Genomic DNA, 7,023 nt, shown 5'->3' on the forward strand with positions numbered 1-7,023 from the left:
ACTGTCCGGCGTGCCCGTGACCGGGCCGGTGGGCTATAGACCTGCCAGTTGCGACATGGGAATAGCCGGGTGCGCGACGAGTTCGCGTCCTCGCTAGAACTCCAATAAAGGGGGTTTAACTCACTTGTCAGCCTTGCCATTCTCTCTGCCGCGCACGCGGATCGCCTTTCGAACATTATTGCCATCGAAATTTGCCGCGATGCCAATGTCGTGTCTCGTTTACGGCCGCACCTCCCGTGACCATCCCAGCAAGGCAATGAGCATTTTCCGACTTCTGTCGGTAAAACATGGTCGACAGAATAGGACACCCATTTGGCACCCACAATTTTTACTCACTGGAAATGAACCTCTAACCTGTGGGAGATGCGGGGAGAGGCTGACCGTCCTCCACGTCCTCGTGGAGTGTCGCAAAGCCGAATCTGACAGAAAGAAACATTTTCTGTTAGCATACCGGCAGCACATTCCCCTTCATCCTGTAATGTTACTCGGCCCAGAACCGCTCTTTGACACCAACGCAGTCCTAGGCTTCCTGAAAGATGTTGTGTTACATGTAATTAGCCCCATACGTTCGTAACATCTCCTCTCTTCAGAGGATGCCGCCGTGATAGCTGTTTCGTATAGCACATGCCTCTCGGCCCTTGCGTTTCAAGGGCTCTGGCGAGGCATTAGTGCTGTTAGACAATTTTAGCATCTCGCATATTTTATATAATGCATTATTCTTTCTTTATGTATTTTAGTGATCATAGTACACGTCATTAATCATTGCCATAATTCTATTACGTGTAATTTCTTATGCAATTTACACCAACTCCTTTAGGCCCCTTTAGAGCCACGTCACATTAAATTCACAGAACCCATCAGACCACGACAGATTCCTTACCTCTAGCATGGCGCTCTTTGGCCATACCTGACCCTTGCGCCATTAAACCTCAAACGTTGTCAAAGATGGAGAACACCACGTGACTGCGCTCCCACCCGGATCATAAAGCAGCGCCCTCGAACAGGCTCCCTCTGAGTTATACAAAACGAAAGAAAAGAAATACAGAAAAACCTCGTGATCGAGCTAGTGTCTCGTCTGCTGCGCCCCGGCCGATGTAACACGTCGCGTTTTGTGTTAGTTGGAAACAAGCTGTAACAGCTGTTGTCTTAGCGTAGGTAGTGTGCACGGATGTTTTATTTTTGTCACGAAACCTATCACCCGAAAAGTGAATTGACAACGCCAGTGCGTTTTGTTTTGTCCCAGTTACCATGTCTTTCTCTAATGAGCAGCCGGTAGACATGACCCTTGCTTTGGGATCTGCAAATGGCAAGAAGAGGAAGGCCGCAAATATATAGATCAGTCATGGAACTGCAGCGGTAGACCAAGCCGGTCGAGCGATTTTCAGGTGTCATGAAATCATGATCATGGTCATGATCATGATACGAAATCATGAAAACCTTATACTAACCGGCAGCTTCAAGAAACAGCGGCGCAGGACTCCATCTTTGTGTCCCAGCCTACGCACGGACATTCTAGCATTTATGGCCTTAAACCCTCATGCTAGCGCGCGGGATGTGACCGCCTAGCTACCAATACTCAAGACATGAATTTGGAGGATTCTAAATGACGGCCTTCCACACGTGCCACCTTAACCAGCAGCAATGTCTATAAAATAGATGCCTGCATAATCAGCTAGATTTCCACGAATTGGGTACTCACAAAAGCCGATGATTCACCAGACTTTTTGAGCACTAACATGTGCACAGGTGAAGCCAATTTTCGAAGAAATGCCTAGATAAATTTGCATATTGCACAGCATTGCAGGAACTCCAATCTACACTGGGTAAAGCGCAATCGGCACCAGTACCAGTAGTCGCTCAATGTGTGGGTCAAAATTTACGCCGGTACTATAGTCGGTCCCATCTTCATCGATCGCACACTGGCTGGACAGCGTTACGTGAACGAAGGCCTTGATTATTTGATGGATGCGTTTCTCAGCGAAGTCCCGCTATCACGCCCTCCACTTCGGTGCTATCAGCAAGATGGGGCACCAGCACACAGCAGCAGCCGAGAACTAAGCTGGCTGGATGCAACTTTTCATGCGCGAGGTATTGGAAGTAATGAGCGTGTAAATTGGCCGGCTAAGTCACCTAACCTCTCTCGACTCGATTTCTTTCTTTAGGGTTATCTGAAATATCATGCATACATTATTTAGACGGACGTCAGGTTAGTTCAAGGCAAGGATAAGGGATGTCTGCAGTATAATTCTGGTGTCGGTCATCAGCAAATCCACTGAAGGTTTGATAAGACTGACACGGTACTGCATAGCTGCAAAAGGAGGCCTATTGATACAAGTCCTCTAGGCTGGTGTTGAACGGAGCATACCAATTCATAGATAATCAGGGCACACTGAAATATGATGTTTATTTTTCATTTATTTATTTTATGCAGACAACCTGACTGCCAGTTCAGTTTATTTAGAAACGGAACATTTATTTTCTTGAACGCATCGGTCTTGCCTTTTCTGCACACGTCGTCGCCTCCCTATTTGTTTATTTCGCTTTTATTTTTTGACACGAACATGTTCTTGCAGCACGTATACACTTGCACGAGAATTAAATCGCTCAATTTATGTTGGCTTTGGTGCGAAGCAAATTTCTGGCGCCAAATATAGCTTCGCGTGCACTCTTTCGATGCGGTGCGACCAAAGACGGGATTATGAAAGATTATATGCTAATGGCATTGCTTTTCGTATCTTGCGGGTAATTACAGTGGCGCTTCGGGCACGTTATCAAGAGACTTTTGTTATCAATGTGATCAGTGAGCCTCGAGAGACGGATAATAAGTGTGACGCAGAAATGAGAGGAAGGAATAGCTGCTAAGCCGCAAAACACGCTGTTGGTGCTCTTTCCATACCATTATAAAGGTGATGTGCTGTCTCTTCTGGTTTACCACAGACAACGGAGTAGCTTTCAGTCAACTTATTTAGGGGCGCTGCTTTATGATGCGGGTTGGAGCACACTCACAAGGTATTTTTCACATTTCGTGAGATTTCTTTCCCACTCGAAAAAGATTGTACGTAATTAGTACGTCCCTAAAAACCTCACAGTTAGCTGTTATTTTGGGGTGCCTACAAATGCCACATTCACACTTATAAAATTAGGAGAGTGGTTCTCGATTCAGATAATTTGATTGACCGAACTATATCTCATGAACAAAAAATTTATGGCGGATATTTCACTGTACTGGAAACAACATGCACTAGCTTTATTCGAGTAACGCAACAGCTTTTTTTTAAGGTCTTGTTGTATGACAGTTGAGGAACACTGTATAATTCCCTCAGTAAGCTAAATGAGGCCACGCTGGATTCAGTCGTAATCAAAATCGAAATCAGTCATGCGCAGCAGCACTTATACTCGGACTCGCAGTAAAACAAGAGAGAGAGAGAGAGAGAGGCTGCAGTTTCTCCTGAAAGGCGAAGCAGTATTAGAGATAGCCAAGTAGGCGACAATTACCCGAAGAACGATTGCAGCACCGAGAAGATTCAGACTGTGAAATTGAATTGACTCCTACTATGAGGTCTTTGGTGTACTCATATAGCGCCATCACTTCATCGCTCCATTCTTCTAGCTCACACGAAGTTACTTCAAGTGCAAGATATATATATATATATATATATATATATATATATATATGCAAAAATGAAAACTCTCCGCCTATGCGCTGAAGCGTGCCAAGATCGAAGCTACTCCAATCACTGCCGTCCTTCAGAAACACGAACTACAACAGGAAAGAGACAAAGCTGCCGGTGCAACCCACAACGATGGTTTGACGAGCCACATGATTCGACCGGCGCAAGCTCGACTGCGCCGGCCAGCTTTCACCACTACTTGACGGACAACCCGTTGGGCAGCGCGTGAAACGAGTGCGAAAGAATGTGGAGTAACTTTAATGAAACACTGTGTGCATAGTCTTCGCAAAACCAAGCCAAGCAGTACTTTCGCTCGTGATAACTGGGATTAGAAAAGCTAAACCTCAGCCAATTTTTTTTTCTTATCCCCCACAGCTGGCAGCGCCGCTGCCGCGGATATGGGGACGCCAGAGCCATCTAGTTGTGCTGCTAGGAACCCAGCAACATGCGTGCATCATTGCGATTGGTTCGGTGGCCTCGTTTATTCTGCGGTCTTTTATCCTCCCCGTTCGTCAGCCTACACTCATGCCGAGGCCGACGATGAACAATGTAGCGGGTAACCAAGAGCTGCACTCTCAAGTGATTCCTACTTTTCAATGTATTGATGTAACATCCCCCCAGCTAAATCTTTCTGAAGCGTACGCACTTTTTCAACGTGAGCACTCGGGGCTTCGCAGTAATTCTGGCTGGGCTGTGCTAACTGCGCGAACACTCCCGCGCAAAATCATTGAAGAGGCGGCCGCGTATGGCATCGTACTTCCACGCCCCACGCTCGAGAGGAACTTCGCGCTGTTCTCGACGAAAACGTCTATGCTTGAGAAAAGTGCGCTAACTACGCCAGGTTTCCCTGGTACTTATGATTCATTTACGAACGAGTAATAAATAGGTGGAAAGAAAGGACGCAGCATCACATGGCAGAACGGTGTAAATGGAGTTACGTGAATAGGTGAAAAGTGTGGACATGTGATAGGAGCACACACGCACTTACAACTCATGCTCGAGACAGGGCGCTGACCATCTCGAATATTTGATGTAGCATGTTTTATTGGAATGTGAAGTCGTCTGCACAGAGGATGATTTAGGCACCACTGGCCTCCTTGAAGCCCTTCGGTTAAGCGAGAGGAGTGGAAAAGTAAACAAGTCCGCAATAGAGATTAGTAAGAGGCGATTGTATGATTGTTGGAAGAAAAGTAGGGGAACGATACAAATGGAGAAGACGTACAAAACCAAAGTTCGCAATAGGAGGACAGAAAATTTGGTTGTGAGAGTTCATAGTGTTTTTTTTTAAGCTAGGTAGGACATTAGGCAGTATAATAGCAAGAGCCTTGTGGCGCAACCCTCCGCCCGCTTCGAAAGGGGACGCTCATAACATCGATCCATCCATCGATCCATCCATCCATCCATCCATCCATCCATCCATCCATCCATCCATCCATCCATCCATCCATCCATCCATCCATCCATTCGTTCATCCATTCAAAGGACCAGATGGCACCACACACAGTGCCGTGTGAAGTTACATATATTTAATGGATTAGAGGTGTACATTACAGGCAACATAAGTTGAAATAAATCAAAGCCCTTCGTACCTCGAAAGCCCCACACAGTGCCATGAGAATTTATTTATTGGATTAGTGGTGTACATTACAGGCAACATAAGTCTGAATAAATTAAAGCCTTTCCTACCTCGAAAGCACAAAGACCTTTAGTTGGAATAACACCCATTAACTTACATCGCTAATTCTAATAATTTGAATACAAATAGAGCATCACAAACTTTTTATAGTCATATAGCTGGAGTTGAGTGGTGCTTCGCGCATACTTAATAGGGGAAATGACAAGATTATCGATGAAACGATTTCCAAATAGGAGACGTTAACAAACACAATCCAGAAGAGCCCTCATTCATGCTCTGGTTTAACTGCAGTTGTTGCCTCAGTGTGTAAACAGCGCTAGCGGTAAGCGTAACACACGAAAAGCGCGGTCTGAGATTATAAAACGTCCTTCATGTCCTTTAACATAAAATCTCAATATAATGTAAAAGAAATTCTAGGAGAACCCATCCCACGATGAACATCAACCAGTAGCACTTGTTGACGGGCAACTTGGCGTTTGCTTTACGACATATTGCCGTGCAAAAGCACAATTACAAAGAAGACGCACACATACGTCACAGGCGCCATCGATGAGAAGAGAGGGGGTTAACCGAGGGTCCCGATTTTTATTAGCCATATCATGAGAAGCCAACAAACACAGACACCAAGGACAACATAGGGGAAATTACTTGTGTTTAATAAATGAAATAAGGAAACGATAAATTAATGGAAATTTAAAGTGGATGAAAAAACAGCTTGCCGCAGGTGGGAACCGAACCCACAACCTTCGCATTTCGCGTGCGATGCTCTACCAATTGAGCTACCGCGGCGCTGTTTCCCCATCCACTTTCTTGGGTATTTATGTGTCCTAGTAGAACTCTGGGAGTGTTAGCCAGCGCCATCACTCGCATACCTTGGCGGCGGACGTGGAACGTCCTTCTTGCCGCAGGCGTCACGAGAACGTGATCTTTTTGGGTGAAGGCAACTGGTCAATAAACCCACACATGCTACCTGAAGGCATCAATGTTGCCGGATTCGACACCCTCGTTATGTAATAAACGAGAAGAGAGGGGGTTAACCGAGGGTCCCGATTTTTATTAGCCATATCATGAGAAGCCAACAAACACAGACACCAAGGACAACATAGGGGAAATTACTTGTGTTTAATAAATGAAATAAGGAAACGATAAATTAATGGAAATTTAAAGTGGATGAAAAAACAGCTTGCCGCAGGTGGGAACCGAACCCACAACCTTCGCATTTCGCCGTCCACTTTGTTCATCCACTTTAAATTTCCATTAATTTATCGTTTCCTTATTTCATTTATTAAACACAAGTAATTTCCCCTATGTTGTCCTTGGTGTCTGTGTTTGTAGGCGCCATCGATGAAATATAACGATGAATAAAGATGAATCAGGATGAACAGACGCTCGAAGGCGATGAGCATTGAAGTAATGTAGCAACAAACATGTTGCTACTACCTAAACACCATAGCCCTTAAGCCACCATGCGGGGCGAATGGAGATTATGTCCACTGTCATGATTTCGAACAGCAGGAATAAAAAAACGTCACGGCTCTAATAATGGTCTGTGCGGGTCTGGCTTTGTTCCATTCTTTGTCGGAGTGCAAAGTTCCCCGGATGATAAGCGGCAGCCATGATGGAACGTAGACAGGAAGCGATAAAGACCAGAACGACAAAACATGCTTACAGTTAAACGTTTTTGTCTAAATACATCAGAGATAAAGAGAGTGGATT

General features: G+C 45.2%; 1 non-coding gene across 1 annotated transcript; it reads right to left on the reverse strand.

Annotated features, from left to right (window-relative positions):
- Positions 1–6,023: 6,023 nt before the first annotated feature.
- On the reverse strand, positions 6,024–6,096 carry TRNAS-CGA (transfer RNA serine (anticodon CGA)). The gene has a single exon. It is a non-coding gene; the product is annotated as a tRNA-Ser (tRNA).
- Between the last annotated feature and the right edge of the window lie 927 nt (positions 6,097–7,023).

The sequence above is a fragment of the Dermacentor andersoni genome, chromosome 9 (genome assembly GCF_023375885.2).
Source record: "Dermacentor andersoni chromosome 9, qqDerAnde1_hic_scaffold, whole genome shotgun sequence".
In the NCBI taxonomy this organism is placed as follows: Eukaryota; Metazoa; Arthropoda; class Arachnida; order Ixodida; family Ixodidae; genus Dermacentor; species Dermacentor andersoni.